We start from the raw sequence: 7,028 nt of genomic DNA, 5'->3' as shown, positions 1-7,028 counted from the left end.
GGTGGGCGGACAGGACTATTCTGAGACATTCTCACCGACTGCTAACTTGACTTTTCTACGTGTGCTGATGCAGCTGGCAGCACAGCATGATTTGACACTACATCAAATGAACGATAAGCCAGCTTTCTTGCATACACCTATCAACTGTCTACTGTCCTACAGTTTATTTTGATCCCACTCCAGGGAAAAAAAACAATGTGCAGGTCATATGCTAAGAATATAAGTGTTAATTTGTTCTTTTAATTCATCTGATGATTATCTAGTTTAAATGCATTTGTTTCAAGTTTCCTGTTATACTTATTTAAGCTATAATTAAGTCAGCATATGTCTGATAAGGGCAAAAGACGGTTTTGAGTAACCAAAGGACTCGGGGAGTATGGTCCAAACAGTGTTCTCAAATTTGTATTTTAAAATGATTCACCCATGTTGCAGATGGTGTTACTCTTGCGTCGATATAGCTTATTGTCAGGTCAGTTACGAACAGAAATAAAAACCTATAGTTGCTACACTATGCTGGGGGAAGTATGGCAGCTTGAGCACTATCTGCTTCTTCCTACTTTAGCTATCTACAATATGTATTACTTAAGTTTACCTGTAGTCTCTTCATTGTTGTTCAGATGTTTTTTCTCCTTCTTCTACTTTTACAGACACTGTTGCTGCTGCCACTGCTTCAGTGATGAATGCCCCAACTCTCAACCATGACCGGTAGACCAGACCAGAGGATCCTCAACTGCCTGGGGGAACGCACTCTACTCTAGATGAACTACTCTTCATCTGCCTGGATCAACTCTCTCATCTGCAAGAGGAGGTCCTGGATCTAAACCATCTGCGACCCGTCTGTTTGTGCGACTGGGATCCCCAAGGTTTCTATTTTTTCCCACAGGGTTTTTGGTTTTTCCTCACCGAGAAGGAGGGTCTGGGGCAGTTATTCATTTGTTAGATCCCCGTGAACATTGTTTAATCTGCTTCTCCATTTCATTGTCGCCCATTGAGGCAACTTCTGTTTTGGGCATAAAAAAAATAAATGGAATGGTTCACCTCTCGATGCATGGTGTTTCTCGTGTGTACAAACCGTGGTGTCTCGTGGGGACGTTTGTTTCAGAACGCCTTGTGCCCACTGGTCTCAGATGGAGTGCTTAAAATCTGGCTATAGAACTGTGTGAAGAGTGAGAGTTGAGTTTGAGGTGAGGGGGCATCGAGCTGTATTTTGTCTCATTTTGGAGCATTTGGCCGAGGCACATGGCTGGAACAGCTCGGAGGGTGCATTGCTCCTTCAGGGCCTCCTTTGTGACTCGTGTGCAGGAGGCTTTGTCTGCGCTCTTATCTTATAATAAGGACTGTGATAAAGTAAATTCAGCTGTCCTTAAGGTATATGAGCTCATGCCAGAGGCTTTTCAGTAAAAGTTTAGGATGTGTGCTAAAGACGCGGGTCAAAGCCACTTGAATTTTGCGTTTGACCTGAAAATGCTTTTTAAGCACTGGTGCCAGTCCGCTGGAGTAAGAACCTTTGAACAGCTGTCAGAAGTGGTTTTAGTACAGTTTAAAAACTCTGTTCCAGGCGCAGTATATTTGTGAACAGAGGGTATTTTAAGCCTCAGCTGCTGTATTGTTGGCTGATGATTACGTCCAAGACTTAATTTTTCTCTGAGGTGTGTTACAAACAGGTGAAGGACCAGCCCTCGTGAAGCTGGCAGCATTTATTGTCGTGAACATGGTCACTGAAATGATGAGTGCCTGTCAATGCTAAATTCTAAATCTATGCCCACTGTTTCTAATGTCCTTGTTGCTGGTTGTGTCATGTGTGTACGTAAAAGTGTGAGTGGTGATAACACTTCTGGCACAATTGTTCTGTTGCAGGAGATTCTTATCAACCATTCATTAGGTCTTGGTTTGTGTCAATGCTTGGCAGTAGCAGTAAAGTGCCCATTGGTATTCTGAGGGAAACGGGTGCATCCATGTCTGGTGTGCTGCCTCTGCCTCTACAGTCTGAGACCGGTAAACATGTTCTGGTTTGTGGAATTAGTCTAAATGTCTGTGCCCTTGCATCAAGTTTTTGGTGAGTTGTTTAAAGCAGAAACGCCTCTCCCGGTGTGTCCTGCATTTCTTATGGATGGCGTCTTTTGAGTAATGATTTGGTGAGCATGCGCATATATATAGCTGCGACTCGATATCCGATACACATTTTGATTCAGTGCCTTATTGTCTGTCGTTGATGAGGAGCACTGCTGTCTCTCAGCTCACCACACGCCAGTCACCAGTGTGCACTGTCTCTTAATTTATTTTTCTTTTATTGTCTTAAGTTGTTAACTACACAGCACCTTACAATAATCCCACATACCCTGATCATACATTTACACAAATACTCTGCCTTCGCCTGATATTCTCAAATCATCCTGAACTCCATAAAACTGGTTAATTTATTTTTTTCTGAGTTTTGTTATGGTTGTGGCCTTAGAGCTGGGCCGTGACACCATTTATTGACGCACATATGCGCAACACCCTGCATTAGGGGCGGCAGTAGCTCAGTGGTAGAGTGCTCAACTTCTGATCCGATGGTCAGCAGCTTCCACTGGCCCACAGGTTGTGGGCCAGTGCGATCACAGCTGCCTCAGTGGAATACTGCTGCTGTCTCCTTTTCAAGACTCTGAACCCCCAGTGTCTGTGAACAACTGGTGTGTGATTGTGTGTGTGTGAATGGGTGACTGGTTCCTTGATGTAAAGCGCATGAGTGTATTGATGGTAAGCGCTATATAAATGTGACCTTTCTTTTTTTTTTATTACTAGGAGCATGATTGTCTCCAAAGCCAACTCAAGGGCTGGGTGCCAATTGTATCCAGGGAAGTCTATCATTCATTTAGTCTGGGAAAGTCATAGATACTTTCTCTTCCCTTGAGATTTAGGATGTTTGAAATGACAACATAACAGACACAAAGAAGTATTTATGCAGTCTGTTTTTCCCTTCTTTGCTTTTACTTGGAAAGCACAGTTTTATGCCACGTGGATTTTTCACCCAGGGAGCTGATTTGTGTCTTCAAAGGGGTCAGCAGGGATGTAATGAGAATGTAACCACTCCTGATAGCCAGTGACAAATGTGTGTAGCATGCCTGAGCTGCTGCTGATGGAGCTGGGGAGGAACAGAGAGAGCCAGCAGGTGTCATGAAAGGGTTTGTCTCAGAGCCTCAGTTACACTCTCGTCTGTATTAAATATATTCTGCAGCATATGGGACTGTACTGTTTCTCTACTGAGGATTCACTATGGGGAAATGCGTGTGTGTGTGTGTGTGTGTGTGTGTGTTACAAAGTAACAGAGTAACAAATTGAATTGGACATACGACCAAAGACAGTGTTTTTTTTTTAGCTATAGCAACACTTCAAATTACTTTGAAGTAAAAACCGGATCAGAAAGTAATAGTTTGACTTCTATCATTTCCATGTACATTGTGACATTTGGAAGCTGAACCTATGCTAATATATGTATGTTCTTTTCCATGTTTGGACCATAGTCTATTACAGCATTTAACTGTTGATCTTTTTTCCTCTTCATCCTTGAAGATTTACTTCTCATGTACTTTATTTGGCAGGACAGTACAGCTTGTGTAGGGAGGAGACTCAGCAAACATCCAGGACCCTAAGTCCCAGTGCTGAGGCTGGCACATCCTGTGAATAATCCCCTTGCCATAGTGAAGCAGGACATTTAACAAATGTCAAAAGTTAAATTCTACGTTCAATACATGTCACGATATAACACTAACACTAAGCCTGCCATAATTTAAACACCTTTTATTAAATTTGTTGTGAGTAAACAATTAATGCAAGCAAGCAAATATCAGGAATGCTTGAGTTTAACAAAAAAAAAAGAAAGTAAGTGCCTTGTTTTTATGCAGTCTAACCACACAAATCACATGTGCTGAGTGAATGTGATGGTATGTCTGTGAGTTAGCCATTGCTGTAGCCTCCCACTGAGAATTGTCCCCAGCAGCACGCTCTGCTGCTCGTGTCTGAAGTGGGCTCTACAAGTGCCACATCTAAAGCACAAAATCCCATTTCAAGAGAAGCCTTCAAAAAAATGTTTTTCTGAATACCTCCCAGAGGTCGGGAATGCCAAATGGTGGTTTCTACAGATCTGTACATTTTTTAAATGTACAACTCGATGCATTGCTGAAGAAGTAGTTACCGGTACATTTATATTCTATAGCGATGGAAAATGGCTTAAATAAAATGGAGGCTAATAATATGGTGGAAAGACTAAACGTAATTTAAGACGCAGCTTTTCCCCCACACTTTGAACCCTGCGGCCCATACAATGGTACGGTTAATTTATTGATTTCTAATGGGGGGCACTCTAGGAGGAAACATTTGACGCACTGTAGAAGAAGACGCCCGTGGGCAGTGGTCACTGGATTTTAAGCTTCAAAACGCTATGTGATTTTTTTTACAATTAGACCCATATTCACAGAGAAATGAGTCTAATGAGGAAGTGAATCTAGATGCGGCGAAACGCAAAGACACGTGGAGCGCGTACATGCAATATACGGTCTGCAGTTTAGAACCTGCCTTCCTTGGCCAGACCTGACCCCTGCATCACTACCGTGGACCATATTTTCGTGTAAATATCTCATGTTACAAAGTAGCACTCACTCGATAAGTACAAGCTCAGGAGCAGATGAACCAGATGTAAAGACACAGACACAGATAAATCAGCTCACACAGAGTAATCAAGGACTGAGGGACAGTAGGGACAGCTCTGATGGGGGTTTTGTGTGTTAAGCTTCAAAATGCTGTGTGTTTTATTACAATCTAAGTCATATATTCACTGAGAAATTAGTCTAATTACACTAGCCCCCGGTTCAAAAGACAACTGGCGTGTGTAAATATCTCATATTACAATGTGGTCACCTGCGGCTTATTGACAGGTACGGCCGTATATGTACAATTTCTTGTTTCTTTGTAAATTTCCTTTGAGCGGCTTTTATTCAGGAGCGCTGTATAGCCTGAAAAGTACGGCATCCTTATTTCCAGATTCTAAATCCAAGACTCCACGTCCAATTTGTGGTATTTTTATGCAGTAGTAAAATACAAATTTCAAAAGATGCTTATTTAACAGTATAGTTTTTAAATTACATTACAAATCCAATACCTTATTGGGGTTTTCTTCCATTTTTATGGTCACAACCAGAACTTTGCCCTTGTATTGTCCACTGATATTGCCTATCATCTTCACACCTTCACCGCTTTTGTTCGTGATTGGGGTTATGGGCCTTAACACTACACTGACATTACACTTGGCTGGATCTGAACTGTATTTATACACTATGCTCCTTCTTAAGAGTCATTTTGTGCATGCAGATGTGCAGGCTGCTGGGACGTGCCATATTGTGCTCTCTAGAAAAATCCCATCATTATCTCCTTCTGCTCTCATTATGCAACTCACCTCTCCATTCTCCTGGCAAGTCTTTGAAAAATCCCCCTCGCTTTGTAGTTTTCCAGGAGGAATAGAGGTCAAGAGGGAAAATCAAATTAGGTGCTCATTTGATGGTGCTGGAGCTGTAAAGCCTTCTCATCAAGCAGCCAAGCCCCCTCCACTGTCAAGTCATTTAGTCCATATTTACCAGGCAATAGAGCTACGCGCAAGAAAAGAAACATGTGGGACCATCTATCTATACGTATCCTTACCACTTAATGTAATACATGTATAGAGAAGACCTACTATGCCAGAATTCACTATTAGAAGGCTCAAAATATAAAATATACTCTTTAAAATCATATTAATTCTAAAATAACTACTTTATATTTGAATGTTTTCGTTTGTTTGTTTTTTAATCTCAAATAATAATTTTCATCAAGAGTTTAAATTCAACGTTAGTACTTGACGCTATAGTATACTTTAGTTCTTACTTCTTTACCTCTGCAGAATTGCCCATGTGTGCTTGCATAACATCCTTTCCATTCCTGTTGTTAATGTCTTTATTTCAACCGTTACTTCACACATTTCAGCCCCACACACTATAGGCTTAATGTGTTCTGATGTGCGCCTGAGAGCTGGTGAACAGAGCAGGGCGAGGCCAGCCAGCGTATGAGCTCCGTCACAAGTGATTTCAGTAAGCCACAGGGAGACAGCAGAGACAGCTGTTTAGGATCGCTCAGGCATCACTGATCGAACCCTGTCATCAGCTCTTACCCCACCACACCATCCAAATAGGTTTAAGAAAATCATGGCTTTAAGAAAATCACAGCAAGAGAGAGAAATCATATTGTTGCTTTGTGCGGTGACCACTTGGGATGTATAAAGCAAACGAATCCTGCTGCATGTCAAGGCATGACATTTTTGCTATAGCGGTATTTATCCACATATGGTATTTGTCTTAACAATCTTGCAATTACTCAATTGTAGGTGCAAAAAATACAGTGAAAAACATGCATTATTGCGGTCAATGGGATATCTGTGATCTGACCTGTAACTTGGCCTGGTTGAATTCCATGCTTGTGTCCAGGGTTTGTCAGGCTGCGGCTCAATCCGTTGGATTTTTCTGTCTATATTACGATTACTATATTTACTTGGGGAGATTCGACATTTCTGCTTGGGAGTAGATGTATAATGAGCTTGAAAAATGATTTATAGAAAACTCCTATGAAACTGAACAAGCGCACTGTCACTGAGAGTCAGGGTAGCGATGCTACGGCTAAGCTAACAAGTTCTGCCGCGGTTCCCACCCCTACTTCTTTGTCTTCCCACATACGGCGCTCCAACTCTAGCTCTGATCCAGGCACCACTCCCAAGGAGACCAAGTGTGGTATAAACCCATTGATTTTGGCAGTTCTGTGGGAGATAAATAATAAATCTTTACCATTCACATCGCTCTCTGGCTCCCAAGCTGACTCTGAACCCTGTGTCATCCAAACAAGTCTAACCACACAAATCACATGTGCTGAGTGAATGTGATGGTATGTCTGTGAGTTAGCCATTGCTGTAGCCTCCCACTGAGTATTGTCCCCAGCAGCATTATTGAGATTTTATTCTTTAATATTGA

This window comes from Eucyclogobius newberryi, unplaced genomic scaffold (genome assembly GCF_026437365.1).
Source record: "Eucyclogobius newberryi isolate DKJ021-1_F unplaced genomic scaffold, fEucNew1.0.hap1 SCAF_5, whole genome shotgun sequence".
NCBI lineage: Eukaryota > Metazoa > Chordata > Actinopteri > Gobiiformes > Gobiidae > Eucyclogobius > Eucyclogobius newberryi.
This window is presented reverse-complemented; position numbering follows the sequence as displayed.